The sequence below is a fragment of the Canis aureus genome, chromosome 36 (assembly GCF_053574225.1).
Source record: "Canis aureus isolate CA01 chromosome 36, VMU_Caureus_v.1.0, whole genome shotgun sequence".
In the NCBI taxonomy this organism is placed as follows: Eukaryota; Metazoa; Chordata; class Mammalia; order Carnivora; family Canidae; genus Canis; species Canis aureus.
In genome coordinates, this window is record NC_135646.1 from 21,888,222 (window position 1) to 21,908,074 (window position 19,853).

The 19,853-nt window shown below is 37.2% G+C and overlaps 1 protein-coding gene across 1 annotated transcript in view; it reads left to right on the plus strand.

Moving 5' to 3' along the window:
- The first annotated feature begins 7,143 nt into the window (after positions 1-7,143).
- Positions 7,144-19,853, plus strand: part of FTCDNL1 (formiminotransferase cyclodeaminase N-terminal like) — a 159,315-nt gene continuing 146,605 nt past the window's right edge. Inside the window, 1 exon segment of the mRNA XM_077884894.1 lies at positions 7,144-7,279. The gene's annotated coding sequence lies outside the window, so the exon portion shown is untranslated.

Sequence of the window (19,853 nt, forward strand, 5' to 3'; positions counted from 1 at the left end):
TCTATATTCTCCATTTTACCAACAAAATGATCTGGAGCTAGTAACAATTTCTCTGAGCCTCAGTGTCCCCATCATTAAAACAGGATTAAAACATCTGTTTTGCTGAAGGTTAAACAATGTAATCTATTTAAAGCACCTGGCCCTTAGCAGATATTCTCAAAATATGAATTCTCTCCTGCAAAAAACATTTTCAGATTTTTTGGCTGCCCAGGTTGTTTTGAATATACTCGCTACATTTAGGGAATTCCCAATCTTAATGTCAGTGCTGCTTCCCCAAGGTAAGCTCTGAAAACGAGATTTCCAGACTCTCACAGCTAGGGCGCAGACATATGACCTGGCCTTCAACATTCAGCACACCTGCATAAGACTTTGACTGGAAGTTCATAGCTCAAGGAAGGAAAGATTCTGCTTGGAAAGCAATTTGCTGGCAAAGGCATCTGACCTTTGGAGGTGGAAGTGCTTGCAAGGTTAAATTCCTCGTACAGAAGTGGCCTTAGTGGGCAGTGGAATTGGCAGCAGTTGCTTTTAGTGTTTGTGGGGCAGTAGCTAGTAGTATTGTGACCTCCTTATTGTGCCAGTTCCACAGCGCGGTTGTGAGCATTGTTCCTGGAAGCTGAGTTCCATACCTGTCCCTCCAGCCTCCCGGCAACTCTCTGAGTCTTTCCATCTCCTCTTAAGCTTCTTTTCTGCTCATTCAGCCAGAATTAGCTTACGTCCTTTACAACCGTGAGCCCTGACTGATCCACAGGTCTCCATTGGTATTAATACCTGTGAGTGAGATCCCAAGAAGACTGTCAAGGTAGAGGCAGTAATGATGTAAGTTATAATCGCCTTAAACAAAAGCACATAGTTCTCGGAAGCAAATCTTAGAAAAATTTAAGGAGCTATAAATGAGTGGAGATTGAGGAATATAACTTTTGAGGAAATTGTAATATTAGAATATTTCTGCCAAGTTTTAGTTTCTCTGTTGCTGTTGGAAATAAGTAAGAGAAGTAGATTTTCATGCTCCCCTCAAAAGAAATTATGTCATACCATATATATATATGTAATCCCTGGATGTTGATTCTGCAGAGCTGTCCCAAGTGAGTTTATCAATTCAAGTCAAAGCCGGAATCAAAATAAATCAGGCATTATATGGCATATTAAATTTCTAGAGCTCAACTCTGTTCCCTTAATCTCTTAGCAGCAGTAACAGAGTGGCAGCTCTCACTCATTGCAGTAGGGAAATAACAAAGCAAGAGTAAAATTGCTGTTGCAAAATGAAGCACATCACCACATTTCCATCTAATGCATTATAGTTCATGAATCTCCCAGGAGCCAGAAAAACACAGTGAAGTCTTTAAAAGTGAATCCAGATGTCAGCCATCACCATAGCAGTGCTTTAATTATCAAAAAACAAAGAAATAACTCCTTAGGTACATTCTAAGCAGGTGTTCTTTCACACACACACAAAATAACAGAATAGCTGAAGAAGCAGCTGTGGCATTGTATCTGTTTCAATCCAGAGAAGAAAAGTACAACCTAAATAACAGACTACCCAGAGGGAGCTTAGAAAAATCACATTTATTAGGATTTTGCGAGTATTAATCTATACAACATAACAACTGATTAATATTAATTACTCCATTTTACAGATGAGAAAATTGAGTGCCTCATTTGCCAAGCATTTCTAACTCAAAACCTGTCAGTCTTTGATGGGTTCACTGTATAATGAATTTATTTTTCAAGATCTTTTAAGTATACCTATAGCATGGGGTGGTTTTTAGAAAACATATATTTTTAACACAATCCATTTTCATTCTAGGAAAGTTAGAAAATAAAGAGCAAAAAGGAAACCTTGAAACAATCTCTAATAACTGCTATTTTAAACTGGAACTTCAAAACTGGGTCTGTGGTTGGGTTTCAGAAGATCCGTGAACCCCTGACGCTAAAGCAAAAAAAAAAAAAAAAAAAAGACAATGTGCATTTTCCTTGGGACTATATACCTTTCATCAGGTTTGCAAAGTGCTATCATTCAAAGATCAGAACTCTCCATCCTTCTGGACTTTATGTATGTGCCTGGAGGAACAAAGACATCACCTACAAGTCACAGCCTGAGAAAGATGGCCTTTATCTATAATGTTAAATGGGCCAAAACAAGTAGTTATTTCTAAAATTTGGCTTCTCCTTTGCACATTAGCCTTGCCAAATTATGGAGTATTAGGAAAATATTTCCTTTCTTCCTTAAGAGTTGCATTTTTTGTTTTTGAGTGTTTCTCTGTATATCCAGTCTTGATTGTTAGCTGCTGCTGAGGAAGCAAAAAAATAAAATAAAGAGATGCTTTTGCAACTCACATTAGTAGGAAGATCTGACAAACAATAAAATATTTACAAGGAGCAGCAGAGTCAAGGTGGTGATATCATGGATGAGTAATTAAAACCTGAATATATTTCACAGCAGAGAGGAAAAAGGCAGTTGAAAAGAAAGAATGATGACATAAATGAGGGAGCAAAAGACTTGATAGCATCTTTTTGAAAAGCTAGGGGGTAAAGGCTTTGTGATTGAACAGGACAGGAAATCAGGGGACCACCATCCTTTGATGTTAATGTAGCAGGAAAAGGAAAAATATTGAGAGATACCCTGTGGTGTAAAACACGCTAGATGGATGAGCTATTTGATGAACCGTACCACCCATTCAATGATCTCTTAGTGAGACCTTACTATGTATGAAGCACTATGGATAGAAATATGTGTAAGAAATAACTCTCAGCCCCAAGGAGTTTATAGCATAACTGGGGAGAGAAATATAAATCAGTTCTGCAAGGTAGCAGAGTCAGAAGCCAGGGACAACAATATTTATAAGACTGCAGTGGAGGTGGTCAGTAAAAGCATGAAAGAATGGTACTCAAAGTGGGTCTCAAAATGCAAATTTTTTTTGTTATCTGGCAAACAAGGAGAGCAAAGACAGTGCAGAAAGGAGCGAGTCCAAAGGCATGCAGAGGTGTAGAAGGATGGCGTGGGTAGAAAATGCCATGTACATTGACATAGTGGCAAAATAAAGGACTCAACAGGTGGCACAGGGCTAGTAATGATGTTGGTTTCTGCAAAAATCCAGAGAAAAGAAAAAATCCCCAGCTAAGTCAGTGACAAGTGGGGAGAGAGAGAGAAGAGGATTAACTTAAGAAATAGCTGGAAAGTAAGAATATCAGGATTTAGTACCTCTTGAGAAAGCCATTATGAACCCTTGCCAAGGCTGCATTAGCAACAAAGATACTGAAAACATCATGTTAGAATCAAAACCCCACCTCCTCTTTAAGAGACTACAAGACATAGGGGGCGCCCCGGTGGCTCAGTCGGTAAAGCATCTGCTTTTGGCTCAGGTCATGATCTCAGAGTCCTGGGATCGAGCCCCTCCACCAGCTCCCTGCTCAGCAGGGAATCTGCTTCTCCCTCTCCCTCTCCCTGGCCCCAACTGGCTCATGCTCTCTCTAGCTTTCTCTCAAATGAATGAATGAATACATAAATAAATAAAATCTTTGGGGGGGGGGAAGGGACCACAAGAACTAGTTTTATTATGTCTCACACCTCTGTTTACCTGTTTATCTCTATTTGGGCTAAGCTTTCCCCAAATGCTCACCCTCATATTGCTCAAGTTATTATCTCCAGGGCCCTTTGGATGCAAAACTCAGGGAGTACTATTTACATTATATTCTGTGCAAATAGGACATAGGGTACAAGCTGAATGATGCCCTGCTCACCCCTTCCTCAACTCCCAAATCCTTTCACTGTGACCTTCAAAATGCCCTCCAGAATGTCTTATTGTGTGATCAGCAAACTGCCCTACAGCTTCAACCTCTTGTTTAAATGATTCCTTGCATTAACTGAAAGCTCTGATATCCTGTTGTTCTTGCAGCCTGTCCATGTGGAAACTGTTTTTCCTCTTACATCCAAAGCACCTCAGTGCTAAGAGGTGGAGTAGATGGCTTTGCATCCATAGCTCCTTGCAAACCACTTCATGCCCTTCTCTTTCTTCAAAACTCATTTCCATTTCTTCCCCTCGTCATCACCAATATTTAATGTCCTCCTTCCCATCTCAACCACTGAAGACTTTAGCTTTTGGTTCATTTTTTCTCTTCACCTCTTTCTATGTGATCTCTGGAACTGTGTCATTTATGTGGGTGATTTATCTCCACTTGCTGTCTCTATTCCTGGATCTTCTCACCTCCAACACCTGGTCCTCCGTTCCATTGCAGCTGCACTACCTCAGCCATTTCTCGAATCTCTCAGAACCAAAGTTTGGTACCACTGAAATCTGGGCTGTAGATATCTGGCTCCGGGCCATTGTCCTTTTATTCTTTCCCCTTTTCTGTAGAACTACCACAGCCACAATTTGTCGATTTAATTGAGACTTCCAGTACCCTGACCCCACACATTTTCATTATCATTTAATCCCCTTTTCCTTCTACCTTTTTGCCTGGTTTAAGTTCTATGATTATTGAATCATAGAGATTATTATAATCATAATAATTGATATAATATGATTATAATTATAATAATCATAGTTATTATGATGACTCCTTTGATAATACCTATCTTTGCCTCTTTATTCATTCTGCCTGGAGAGGTAGAAAAACTTATTTGATTGGAAAATTTGTGAAGAATTACTGAGCATGCTCAGCTCAACTCTTTCCTTGCCCCGTGGGTGATAAACCTGCCCACAAAAAGCACATGTTCCCCTGTGCCCCTCTAAAGGCAGGCTCTGTCCTGTGCAAAGATTGGAAGAGGCCTGGTCTGTCCCAGTGCTGCACTGTGCTGGGTAAGCAGGCTAATTCTGCACTGCGCTGGGTGAGTGGGTTCAGTATTAGGAAACTCATTTCTGTTTTTTCTTTTGCCAGTGGTGTTTCAGCCATACTGGTCTTTGGTTTCCTAGAACAACCCAACTCTTGGTACCTTCCTGTTTTTGGCCTTTCTCTGCCTGATTCACTTCTTTTTCTGCTCTTCTTTCAGCTGGCTCTTAATTTTTTAAGGTTTCGACTTAACGCTTCTCTAAAGTATTCCCTGGCTTCACTATTGAAGGTAGGTTGTCGTCCTATTATGCTTATGTCTGCCTCTTGTGGAGTTTAACTTGAATATATTGATCTGGGCCTCAAAGGAGAAGGCGTGTGCTAATTAGAATTTAAACATACGGAGGCATATAAGATGGCCCAAGGAAATAGTCAATGTTGGATAAGTGGAAACAGTGTTGGGCGAGATCAGAACCCTGAAGAACCTATAAGAATTATTTCCAGGGAGAGAATTCAATGATGGAACTTGAGAATGAATAGTCAGAGAGATAGGAATTCCTTGAGACAGGAGAGGAAGGAGAGATCTTTAAGGAAGGTTTAGTTTACAGTGTAGAAGCAGCACTGAAAACTGTCAAAAGGAATCCAAAGTTAGGGTCTGGGCCTTTGCTATCTTTCCAAGAGAAATCTTAGCAGAAGTAGGAAGGGTGTTAAAGCCAGGCTACAGTGGATTGGAGACTAAAGACATGGAATAGTTTAGAATAAGTATTTTTGGAAACTCAGCAATGAAAATGAGAGAGATGAAGCAGAATAGTTGGAGGGGAACTTAGGACCAAACAAATTTTATTAAGACTGGAAAAGATTTCACCAGTTTATAGATGAGGCTAACAGATTGGAGAAATTTACAGTATCGATAGTCTAGGTACTAGAGAAGGCAGGAGGGTAATCAGCTTTAAAGAGGAGTAGCTTACTTCTCCTGACAGAGGAATGCTTCTTCCTCTGACCCTGGAGGGAAGAATGCATATGGCATCGGTAAGTTTAGGAGAAGATGGATAGGAAATCTGGGAACAAGATTGTTCTTGGGAACAAGAACATCAGTTGAGAATGTAAGAGTTGAGGCCCTGAGGAGAATGGTAGAAGTTTATAATAGCTGCTTGAGGGATCCCTGGGTGGCACAGCGGTTTAGCGCCTGCCTTTGGCCCAGGGCCCGATCCTGGAGACCCGGGATCGAATCCCACGTCGGGCTCCCAGTGCATGGAGCCTGCTTCTCCCTCTGCCTGTGTCTCTGCCTCTCTCTCTCTCTGTGACTATCATAAATAAATTTAAAAAAAAAAAAATAGCTGCTTGAGGTGGTAGGTGGGATGATAGACGGAATTTTCACCAAGGAATAGTGAAAGGATTGGTACTTAGTATTATAGCTATGGCTGAGGCCAGTGGGAATCTTTATCCACAAACTCAGGTCTGCAGAAAATACCACACTATTTTTTTTAAGCTAATTTAAATTTACCTCTGAGCCTCAAATTAATAAAGCTGGAGAGTAATTCATTCTCAATTATTACTGGGTTCCCCAACCTCCTCCCCTGAGAACTGTACAAAAGCCGCTACCTTAGAGACCCCTCCAGAAAAGTAGATTTAAGTTATTGGCTCATTCTGCTTAGTACTGAAATAACCACTGCCCAACCCATGAGCCATCCTTCAGATCTGGCAACTCTGCTGCATGTTTTGGGAATAAGACTCTTTTGCTAGTTAATAGCTCCTATGGCCCCAATCCCGTCTACCTGTATGCCTGTTGATGCATTTTCATATACTTGGCATGGACACTCTGGGATCTGTGGACCTCTGACCTTTCCCAATACAGAATGTAATGCAATGATTTTAAAATTGTGACTGGAGAGGCAGATTAAAAACAAAATTTAAGTAAATCCATACAAGCCAGATTGGGGGTAGTGATGGTGTATGAAATTAAATTAAGTTGTCACATACTAAGAGGTTAACTGCAACCTGGGTAAGAAGTTCAGAATCCTATTTTCCCAGATCAGGTGATTAAATTTATAATGTTTACAGTAAAAATTAGGAAACTGTGAAACTCAAAAAGATACCTAGCCACACATGATTTTCTGGGAAACCAAATTCTAGAATATAATGTAGACAGGGTTAGACAAGGTTGTAGGTTAAATAGGGTTAGACAGGGTTGTGGGTTGACCTAGCGAGCAGAACTTACTTACCATGTGGATTGAAGATGGCTGCGAATTCTTTGAAATTTGTGTCATTGAGAGGTTGAGTTGAATTCCTTACTTCTTGAATCTAGCCTGGACTCAGTGACTGCCTAATTAATGGAATTTGGTGGAAGTGACATTCCGGAACTTCTGAGGCTAAGTCATTAAAAGCTCAGGGGCTTCTTTCTGTCGGGGCCTCCTGAGCAGCCATGTAAGAAGTTTGGTTACTTTGCAGGAGAAACTGCATGGGAAAGTGTTCACCTAAGTCCAGGCTTCTAGACATCCATATTCAGACACGATGAGTGAGTTACACTGTCTTTCACTCTCCAACTCTGCTCAACAATCAGCTGAATACCACCAAGTGGCTACCTAGTCAAAGCTAGATGGAGTAGATGAGCCTCTTAGCCAATCTCTGCTTGAATTTATGATTATAAAAATCACCCCACGTAACAAAATTTTAGTTGTTTTAAGCCACTAAGTTTTGGGGGAATTTTTAAGCAGCTGTAGTGCTTGTTGAATTGTAAGTTTGTCTTGTCAGTCATGTAAAGTAGCAGAGATAATCAGATGTCTTAAATTTGTCAATATAGTTTAAAAGGCTTATTTTTATGTGTGTAAATGGAGACTAACTTTTTAAGGAATTTTAATCTGTTGAACTTAAGAATTAATTGAACATTCATCAAAGAATGAATGAATGTGATTTATAAAGGATTTTTACTTCCCATCCCAGTACACTGATAATGATTAGGAAGTCTGACTATACCAAAAGTCTGGGGAGGATGGAGACCACTTTGTTTAAGAGAATGTAAAGTGATGGAATCCTTTGGAACACAATCTGCTGTACCTTACAACTTAGTGATTCTACTCAGTTATTTATCCAAGAAAGATTCATACATCTATACACTAAGAGATGTGTTTAAGAATGTTCATAGCAGGGTGCCTGGGTGGCTCAGTCAGTTAGGTGTCTCACTCTTGATTTTACCTCAGATCATGATCTCAGGGTTGTGAGATCTAGCACCATGTCAGGCTCCCTGCTGGGTGTGGAGCCTGTTTGAGAGTCTCTCTCTATACCTCCCTCTGCCCCTTTCCCTGCTCAGGCATGTGCTCTCTCTCCCTCTTTCTGAAAAAACAAGAACAAAAACAAAAAAACATTTAACAAAACAAGACAAAAACTGAAAACAACCAAGATGTTCATTGACAGAAGGATGGGTATATAAATTGTTGTTTATTCAAATTGTGGAATAGTATATAGCAGTGAAAAATGAGTGAACTATACAGATGCAATAACTTAGGTGATTGTCAGAAATGTAATGTTAGTAAAACAAATTACAGACAAACATAAAGTATGATATCCTATAAGTTCAAAGTCATATCAAGCTAAATATGACTTAGGAATAGACATACTCATTTGTAGATAAAACTTATGGAAAGCAAAGGAATTGTAAACACAAAAATAAAATAGGTAGCTACTTCTGGAAGAGGTGATAGGATGATTACAGAGAGTCTGGAAGGCTTCGAAGGTAATGTTCCTTTTCTTAAACTGGGTGGTAGTTATATGGATGTTTATTTTGTTGTTCTTTAAATCATGCATATTATTTTATATGTATCAGTTTATATATGTGTATATATGCACCTATACATATATTCTTTTATAAGCATGAACTACTTCATAATTTTAAAAATTCACAATAAAGTGAATTTATTCGATTTCCAAGTTATGTCTCAAAGCTTAAAAAAAAAGTAACTTTACATTACACTTGAATAAATTGACAGCTATTAAAAGCACAACCGTGATTAAGTACTGCTGCCCTTTTCACCCATAGGAACCCTGTAGAACATTTCAAAACTCAACTGGCACAGTTCATACTTTTCTTTCTGTCCTCTCTAGTGGGGTTCCCTTCTTTTTAAGATTTTATTTATTTATTCATGAGAGACACAGAGAGAGGCAGAGACACAGGCAGAGGGAGAAGCAGGCTCCATGCAGGGAGCCTGATGTGGGACTCAATCCTGGGTCTCCAGGATTACACCCTGGGCTGAAGGCAGCGCTAAACCACTGAGCCACCCGGGCTGCCCCTCTAGTGGGGTTCCTATCGTAATATTATTTATGAATTTCAGCCTTTACAAAAGATGGAAAGAGTTTGAATATATGCAACTTTTGCGTTTGAATTCAACCTGACAAAGGGAACTATAGCCACAAAACTTCCCTGACAAAGGGAATCTAAAGCATGACTGTCTGCTTGAAATGGAGAAAGAAAAATATAAGGAAATAAAGAGAGGACAAGCACAAACTAATAAATTACCTGGCTATAGATGTTTTATTACACATTTATAATTTCTCTTACCATTCAACTTTTTTCAGGATTTTTACCATTTATGTGATCCCTTCCTATCAGTTTGTTATAAATAATATGTTCATTTAAAAAGGCCATATGCTATTCTAATAGCATTAACAGCCAGAAGCTTCTCTCTCTCCCTTCACAAATATTTTTAAAATTTCTTAAAAAATCAGTCTATTCTTGAAAGTCAGTCTTTCATCCTGGCATCTGAGTCAATAAAAGAGCCTTAAATCATCCCTCGTGACTTTATAATCGAATTTCCTTCAATGAGATCCTTGTGTGGGTATTTGCTGACTTAGAAATCTCCCAACTACAAATTGCCCTCTAGGTTTTAAGTTCTGTGCTCTTCCCTTCAGAAATTCTGCTTAGTTTTTTTCCCCTCAGCAGAATTTTCTTTTATGGATTTTAAGGTAATAATTAGGCAAGGGACAAATTTCAGAACCCCCTTGCCTTTCTTTTCTTGCATTTGATCTTCAGTTTTCCTCTCTTGTGTATCCATTCTATTTCTCCCTATACCTTTCGCTACTTTTCCTTTGAACTCCCTCCTTTTTCTGAGTGTGTAGCTATTAATTCCCCAATTCCCAAAATAAACATAAGAGATTTAGTATTTGGTTGCTAATCTGCCCCCTATTTTTGCTGCATCTTTGTTTTGCCTGTCTCCAATCTCTTTTCAATTTTTGTCCTGTCTCATTCCAAACATAATTTTATGCCTTTTGCCAAACACATTTTCTCTTGGTTTTACTCCTTTTTAAAATTTAACTCTCCTTTTTCTTGGCAATCATTTGAAAATTTAACAAAATATATAAGTTATTATATTATTTGAAACTTACAAAAGTTTCCCCTGGGAGCGAAGCCAATAGACTTGATCTCTACATTCTTGTTTACAGATAGCCAAAGGAAGGGTAGACGGAAATATCTTGCCTTAAGCCATATGTTAAGTCTGTTAGAAAGGCAAATTAGGTCAGGGATCAACTGACCTCATATCTATCACCACCTGATACACTATCACCTGAACCACTTCTTTCTCAAGAGAAATCTAGGGACTACCTACATCAAGTCATCCTCCTCACTTTTCTGCTCTAAACCCAAGTATTCAGATTCAAAGGATAAGGCCCAGAAAGCTCCATGTTTAATAACCCCACAGTCATTCTTAGGTACAGTCAAGTAAAAAAGGAAGGAGGAAGAAGGAAGGAAGGAAGGAGGGAGGGAGGGAGGGAGGGAGGGAGGGAGGAAGAAGAAAGGAAGGAAGAAAGGAAGAAAGAAAAAAAGGAAAGAAAGAAGGAAAGGAAGGAAGGAAGGAAAAATTGAAAAAAAGAAAAAGCCGCTGCTCTACTACTGTAGCTCAGCTTCCTAAAGTAGTGAAGTGACTAACCTTTTTGTGCACATTGTGTGCATCCAGTATTGTGGTCTATTTTTTCATAGACATGTTATTATTTATTATTTATTATTAATTCTATAAAAATCTATTGAGTTAGATTTCTTAAATCTATTTTATAGTAGAGAAACTGAGGTTTGAGCCAAAGTCATTCAGCTGGTAACACAAAGAGTCCATGCCTACCTCCATTACTCTGGATTTTAAGAACTGTGGCATGGTACATGTTTTAAATGTAGCATAAATAGGGATGCCTGGGTGGCTCAGTCAGTTAAGCATCTGCCTTTGGCTCCAGTCATGATCCCAGGGTCCTGGGATTGGGCCACCCCAGGCTCCCTGCTCAGCAGGGAGTCTGCTTCGCCCTCTCCCTCTGCCCCTGCTCACCAGCTCATGCTCTTTCTGTCTGTCTCACTCTCTCTCAAATAAATAAATAAAAATTAAAAAAAACATAAATGTTGCATAAATAGCTATCAGATATAATGTTACCATATATATGGGATTATATTCATCTCCTAGTATACTGCAAACTATAAAAACATGAATCGATTAAACTCACTCAAATATGTCTACTTTTTTATTGCTATGATTGACATAAACATTATATTAGTTTCAGGTACACAACATAATGATTTGATACTTGTATATATTGTGAAGTGATCACCATAATAAACTTAGTTAACATCCATAAACACTCATAGTTATGAATTTTTTCTTGTAATGAAAAATCTACTCTTGGCAACTTTGAAATATATAATCTAGTATTATTAACTATAGTCACCATGCTGGACATTATATCCCCAGCACCTATTTATCTTATAATTGTAAGTTTGTACCTTTTAACCACCTCTACCCATTTCACCCATCTCTAAGCTCCTATCTCTGGCAACTACCAATCTGTTCTCTGTATCATGACTTCAATTTCTTTTTCTTTTTTTTTAGATTCCACATATGACTGAGATATTTGTCTCTTTCTGTCTGACTTGTTTCACTTAGCATAATGCCCTCAAGATCCATCCATGTTGTTGCAAATGACAGAATTTCCTTCTTTTTTTATGGTTGAACAATATTACATTATATATATGTACCACATTTTATTTTTCCATTCATCCATTGATGGACACTTAGGTTGCTTCCATATCCTAACTATTGTAAATAATGTTGCAGTGAACGTGGGGGTGCAGATATCTTTTCAAGTTAGTGTTTTTGTTTCCTTTGGGTAATTACCCAGAAGTAGAATTGCTGCATTATATAGTAGTTCTTTTTTTTTTTTTTAAGATTTTATTTATTTAGGGATCCCTGGGTGGCGCAGCGGTTTGGCGCCTGCCTTTGGCCCAGGGCACGATCCTGGAGACCCGGGATCAAATCCCACATCGGGCTCCCGGTGCATGGAGCCTGCTTCTCCCTCTGCCTGTGTCTCTGCCTCTCTCTCCCTCTCTCTCTGTATGACTATCATAAATAAAAAAATTAAAAAAAATTAAAAAAAAAGATTTTATTTATTTATTCATGAGAGAGAGAGAGAGAGAGAAAGGCAAAAGCACAGGCAGAGGGAGAAGCAGGCTCCATGCAGGGAACCCCATGTGGGACTCAATCCCAGGTCTCCAGGATCAGGCCCTGGTGGGAAGGTGGCGCTAAACCGCTGAGCCACCCAGGCTGCCCTATATAGTAGTTCTAATTTTAGTTTTCTGAGGAACGTCTACACTGTTTTCCATAGTGGTTGCACTAATTTACATTCCTACCAACAGTGCAAAAGGGTTTTCTTTTCTCCACATCCTTATCCCAACTTGTTATTGCTTGTCTTTTTTTTTTTAACATAAAGATTTTATTTTTAAGTAATCTCTGCATCTGATGTGGGACTTAAATTTACAATCCCAGGATGAAGAGTAGCAACTGAGCCAGCCAGGCACCCCACCTATCTTTTTTATAATAGCCATTCTAACCGGGATGAGGTGACATCTCATTGTGGTGATTTATCTTTTCGTGTATCTGTTGACCATCTGTGCATCTTCTTTGGAAAATGTCTATTCGGATCCTCTGCACATGTTTTTAGTTGTTTAGTTTTTTGCTATTCAGTTGTACGGGTTCTTTATATATTTTGAATATTGATCCCTTATCAGATACATAATTTGCAAATATTTTCTCCCATTCAGTAGATTGTCTTTTCATTTTGTTGATGGTTTCTTTTTCTGTGCAAAAGTTTTTCAGTTTGATGTAGTCCCACATGTTTATTTTTGCTTATGTTGCCTTGCTTATGGTATCAAATTGAAAAAACGTTGTCCTTAAGACTGATATCAAGGATCTTACTGCCTATATTTTCTTCTAGGATTTTTATGGTTTAGGTCTTATGTTCAAGTCTTTAATCCATTTTCAGTTGATTTTTTGTGTATGGTGTATGATAGTGATCCGGTTTCATTCTTTTGCATGTAGCTGTGGAGTTTTCCTAATAACATTTATTGAAGAGATCATTTATTTCTCCATTATGTATTCTTGATTCCTTTGTCATAAATTAGTTGACCGTGTATGCATGGGCTTAGTTTTGGGCTATTATTCCATTAATCTATGTGTCTGTTTTTAATGCTAATGCCATATTGTTTTGATTACTAGAACTTTATGATGTATTTTATTTTTTTTAAAGATTTTATTTATTTATTCATGAGAGAGACAGAGAGAGAGAGAGAGAGGCAGAGGGAGAAGCAGGCTCCATGCAGGGAGCCTTATGTGGGACTCAATCCCAGGTCTCCAGGATCATACCCTGGGCTGAAGGCGGCGCTAAATTGCTGAGCCACCCAGGCTGCCCTTTAATATAGTTTAAAATCAGCAAGTGTGATACCTTCAGCTTTGTTCTTTCTCAAGATTGCTTTGTTGTGAGTCATGAGTTTACTTTTTCTTGAAAATTATCTTTTAATATAGAAAATGTATAATCAAATACAATGACAAAAGAATTAAAAATTATGAATATACTAATTACGTCAAAAAACCACGATCAAGTTTTGGTCATAAAATTTACAATGCATTGTTCTGTGTGGGAAATGCCTCTTTTTTTTTCTTCCTGCTATCTGGACTACGAATGCAGTAGCTAGAGGTAGAGACACCACCTTAAATCGCAAATTAGAAACTGAATATTGAGGATGGTAATAAAAGTCTGAGTCTGAATGTCTATCCATAACACCCTGAACTGCTTTCTAGATTTTAACAAATTCTATCATGTAAATGTTAATGATTGTAAAAGCTAACAAAGCTATACTTGGTATTATTTCAAAAGGATAAATCAACAATGAGAATGTAATATTTTAATAATAATGCATATGTTGTCATTCTTTGGTTCTCAGTTATAGCTATTAAAATTCTGTTTTGTGCTTAGCAATCATACAGGAATTGTTTGTAGCACACTTCAAATTTAAAATAAACTCAAAATGAAAATGACAAATCCGCTGTTAAGATAATTATTTATGATTCTATGGTAACTTTTTAGAGATAACTTTGCTATGTCAAAAACAAAATTTGAATTTTATAGGATGAGTAATACATTGAGACAACAGAGGAACTCTGTTTTCCCAGTTTCCAGGTTTCTGGCTCTATTGCACCAACCCAAATGTCCTATATCCGTTTAAAGTACTCTAGCAGATTTAGGATTGGAATGCAAGAATTACGTTGTAATGCTGGATAAAACTGGGACTAATGGGAGGAAATATGAACTCTTGGAGAAAGTTCAAGTATCAACTAAGCCAGTCAAAGAATCACAGTTTATCATTATAATTGATACTTAGAAAAATATCTTCTGAAGAATGAAGTGAAAATCCTTCATTCCCTATTCTAGAAGTTGACCCATTATACCGAATTCTGTCATAGCAGAATTTATTCCCATGATTTAAAAATATTTTTTCCACCTTGCTCTTCTCAGAGGACAGCATCACACGTGAAAGAAGATATTGTCGTTTTTAATCTGTATCTATTGTATATTTAGGGAGTGGATAGGTAAAGTAGGGTTGGATTTGGAAACCCGGAGAGAACATGAAGAATCAAATATTTTGATTTAAAAAGGAGAAATGTAGTGTTTTATAACTAATGTAACAAATTTTAGGAAATTGCTCTTTCTTGTTATTGTTTTTGAATGCAAGATGCATTGAACAGGTCCAAACAGCAAATTGGAAAGTGGACTTCAGTGGACTTAATGCAAGACGAAATTTCTGCATTTAAAATAGAAACTACTAATATTTTCCTAAATGTTCAAGTTTTATAAAAAAAAATAGATAACTTTAATTTCAGGATCTTTATAGGTTGGATTTCCCCCTTTTTTTAATTTAACATAAATAAATGTTAAAATCTAGAGGCATTCTCTGAAGCTATTAGAGCTACTAAAAGCCACTACACAAGGATTCCATTTGAAGATCCCCCCAGAGGACAAATTTAGTGAAAACTCAATTCTAATTTTCCTTCTATATAATGCCAGAAGACCAAACTGACCCTGTCAGGATTTGATCCTTTAACTCTGATTTCTCACCTGAGATTTGGACCATATAATCATGCTCTAAGTACTTTAGCAAGGCATTCTAACACTGCATTTCTAATCAGGGAAACATAAAACAAGATTTGTCCTTAAGCTGTTTTACTTTTCCTTTTAATGGTCTCCATTTCCTTTCATGAGGCATTATCTTGATAAATTGCTGTTTTTTAAAGCTCACTTCTTGCCTGGAAAATGTGTAATAGGTCAGACACTGAAGGTTCTTGTTGGGGTTGAGATTTTGGCCACATGTTGTATAACCTTACTGCATGCTGTACTAATACCCCATGATATTCCTGATTTTGCTCATTGTTTCTAATTTGTATACTGGCTATATTAGTAAATTAGACTGGGTAGATTCTCCCAATGATAAAGGATACTCTTTAGCTAAACTAAGAACTAAAAAGCAAATCAGAATATTATTTTACTTGGGAAAATTATTGTATTCTCAGTACTTAAGCTCTGTGAAAGAAAGAAAGAAGGAAAAAAAGAAAGAAAGAAAAGAAAGAAAGAAAAGAAAGAAAGAAAAAAGGAGAGAGAGAGAAAGAAAACAGTCCTGTAAGTCAGGTCACATTCCTTGAATTCAAATGTTAATTATTCCCAGAGAAAATTACTGTGCTAATTGATTTATAGATGTATGTTAGAATTTGAATCACTTACCTACATTCATCCCTAGAAATCTAGCAGTAGTTTAAAGAAAACTTACATGGTAATTTGTCTGTACTTATTACACTTGGAGGAACACTTAAAAAACACTACACATAAACAAAACACAAAGCAGGCACATCACGGTGGAGTACAAGTTCCTTAGAGTGACAATAACAATTAGTATAAAAAGAGCAGCGTTGGCTCCATTGAGGACTACTATTTCCTCAAAACCAAAGGAGCAATTTAGAGGAAAGTTATCAGAATTAGTCACTATATCAGTGAGTTGGTTGTTAAGTAATGCCCTGAACCAATTTTGAAATAACACACGAGTATAGTAGTGCTACTGGGAAACGGTAAAGAAAACATTTCTGAATTCATTTATATTTACCTAGACTTTCTGTCAAGTAAGTTTTTTATTACCAAGAAGTCAAGAAAACACCTGTCCCTCTGTTAATTTTTTATAGCATTAGGTTTATACCTCTAATAGAGGATTAAAAGACTACTTTATAATTATCAAGCATGAATCTCAGATTCATATTTAAAAATAAAATTCATGTCATGCCCAAAGTCATGGAGAAATTTAGAAGTGGTGTTTAAAATAGAAATTTAGACTACTGACTTGAAATCTCATGCTCTGACCACTAGACCACACGCCTGCCCAAGAATACTTACATTTTTTTTACTGTGTATTCTTCTTTGTAATTAGATGCAGTGATTAGAGTGTCTTTTGCATTACTCTGCATTTTTCTTTTAAGTCAGGGTTGTAACCCACATAGGGCAATGTCCCTTACAAAACTAAACAAGGGATTTTCAGTCTTGCAATACAATCTCTTGATATTTGTTTATAGGTTTCACACATCAAAAAAACAATGAAATCTGTAATTTTTCAAATTACAATCTTCTCATTCTCTAAGTTATGTGCCTATGAGAATTTGCAAATCTTTTGAAGAGAATGTAATCTTTATGCTTACAAAATGTAGGCTTTCATATTTGGGTACAATTACAAATCAAGGCCTTCCCCCCCCCCCCCATAATAATCAGTTCTCCCAGTTGTGGGTTTTCCTCATTTGAAAATAAATTAATGGGAATTTTAAAATATAATTCATCCAGTTATTAAATCTTTTCAATCTTTAAAATTAGAAATCATTTCTATTCTCAATCTGCAAGGAAACAATGGCAGAACAGGCCTGATAGCATATTACAATTTAATTTTTGTTGACTGAGGAAGTAAGAATAAACAGCTAAAACCACATTAATTTAAATCTAAAAAGGGAGAAAACTTCTATGAGTCCTTATTGTTTTACTTTTTTTTTTAATGACAGCTATATATTGCGTGCTTAAATATTGAGTTTTTCTCTATCAAGTACTTGTCCAGAAAGAAAGGCCATTTTGGAACAACAAAAATTCAAAGTACTATAGATGGCTTTCTAAAGAATTTGAGTTAGTATTCAATGTTGCAAAAAACAGTGATAACTTTTGTAGCTCTAACCATCTAGTTTATAAAATTAGAGATTGATATATAAGGGAACTGATTTTGCATAGTCATTCATTTTAAAATAACACATCATAGTTACTAAATCATACAGTTATATGTAGAGGCATACATATTTTCTGAATGCTGTCATGTAATTATGTAGAAATTTCATTTTCAAAGCTATGAATTTGAGACACAGGTTACTTTTTTTCCTATTAATACTTTATTAATTGAAATGAAGATGTGGTCATTCACATTTTTCCCAGACCTTTCTGGAGCAATCTATATATAGGGCAGGCAGTGGGAGCTGGGGGACCAAGGAAGCAATAGACATATGTAAAACTTGTTAACTCTTAAATAAAATGTGTGGGCTTGTTGGGAGGATATAAAGAGTTTCCCAAAGGGAAAATAAAGTAGAATCAGGAACACCAATGCTCATACAAAGAAGTACTCTTCTACATAATGGTTGTCTTTTTTTAAATCAAAACTCTAGAATATAAGTTTGGAGAACAAGTTCTTTGTCTAATTTGCTCAACACTGCTCCTCTGGTGTCTAGAATCACAAATACTTATTAAATGAATAAATGAGTGAATAGATGAATGAATATGCAGTGATTCTTCTAGATATATTTTAAATCAAATTGCCATATTAACCTTAATAATTATGGGTAAACTGAAGGTAATCCCACTGACAGTGAGTGGTATAGGAAGTATACACATTGAAGATGTTTGAGAGAACAGAACTGTGGCTGGGATCAAGGATTCTTGAGAACAAATGGCCACTTGGGCAACCTGAACTTTTCCACAGTAGTTGTAAGTTGTGGAGAGACCATTGATTTATTGACGTGAAAATCTCTTCTTAAATTTATGGATGAAATATGATAATTGGGCTTTCCTTTAAAATCATACTTTGATCAGATACTTGGGTGGCTCAGTTGGTTAAGTGTTTGACTTTGGCGCAGGTTATGATCTCAGGGTCCTGGGATGGAGCCGTGGGTCAGGCTCCCCACTCAACGGGGAGACTGCTTATTCCTCTGCCCCACCCCACCCCGCTCATGCACTCTCTCTCTCTCTCAAATAAATAAAATCTTACAGATAAAATAAAATAATACTTTGAGAGCTAAAGTGGAGAGGAATAGATGAGGTATAGATGAAATAAAAAATAGATGAGGTATAGATGAAATCAAATTTACTCATGTTGATAGTGGTTGAAACTGGGTACATGGGATCCATCATACTCTTCTCTACTTTTATGCTTGAAACTTGAAAAGTCAGCAAACACACAACCCTCCACTTAAGCGTGACATAATAAACATTTATATTGCCCAATACATCGTCTAATCTTAGAAGGGCCTACTCATATCATGTAGGTTAAGAAAATTTTTGAAAAGATTTGTCTTCATGACAAAAATTGCTTTTAGCTCTAGATGCAATAAATCATGATGTAAATCATTATCATATCACTGATAACAGGTTTTTAATAATCTCGGGGGAAAGCTAGGGAGCATAGGCTTATGTTTACCCAAAGCTCAAGTTATCCTCAGCACATCTTGACATTCAGCTAGATGAGGGCTGAGGAAGTCAAGGAGGTTAGTGGGAAGGTAACCAAGTAACCAAGATAGCTTCGGAAACCCACTTACTGCTACCATTTGCAGAAGACTTAGGTTTGGCCCTCTCATTGGGCACTGGAATTTATTACTTTAAAGTGCTTTTACATTATTCTCATTGTTTGAGCATAAGCCAGATTTATCTGTCAAATAAAATTAATCTTAGTTCTGGCCTCACAACCTTATCTTAGTCCATTTAGGCTGCTGTTAAAAAATACCAAGGGCTCATGGGTGGCACAGCTGGTTAAGTGGCCAACTCTTGTTTCTGTTCAGGTCGTGGTCTCTGGGGTCATGAGATCCAGCTCCTGGTCCAAGTCCATACTCAGCACAGAGTCTGCTTAAAACCATTCTCTCTCCCTCTGCCCCTGCTTCCCACCTCTAAAATAAATAAATACATCTTTAAAAAATATCATTAGACTGGGGAGCTTATAAACAACAGAGATTTGTTTCACACAGTTCTGGAGACTGGAAGTTTGAAATCAGAGTGCCAGTGTGGTTGGGTTCTATGAAGCCCCCTTCCAAATTAAGGCCAGTAGACTTCTCTGAATCCTTTTGTAAGGGCACTAATCCCATTCATGAGGGCTCCATCCTCATGACCTAATCATACCCCAGAGGCTCCACCTGCTAATACCACCACAGTGGGCATTAGCTTTTCAACATATGAGTTCGATGAGGATGCATTCAGACCATAGCAAACCGTTTAATGATTTTATTTTTCTCTTAAAGTCTAATTCTTTAACAAGGGACACATGTTTTTCCCTCCCTCTTCAGAGGATTTTTTTTTCAAGTCTTTTTCAGCTCAGTGATTTGTAACTTCATAAATAAACAGTCTAATATATATTAAGTAATTAGGGTAAAATGAGTTTGAATTCTCAGTGTGTCTTTAGGCACCATCATAAGTAATGTGATGCATTCAAATAAGAGTTGATGAGAGGAAATGAGGTA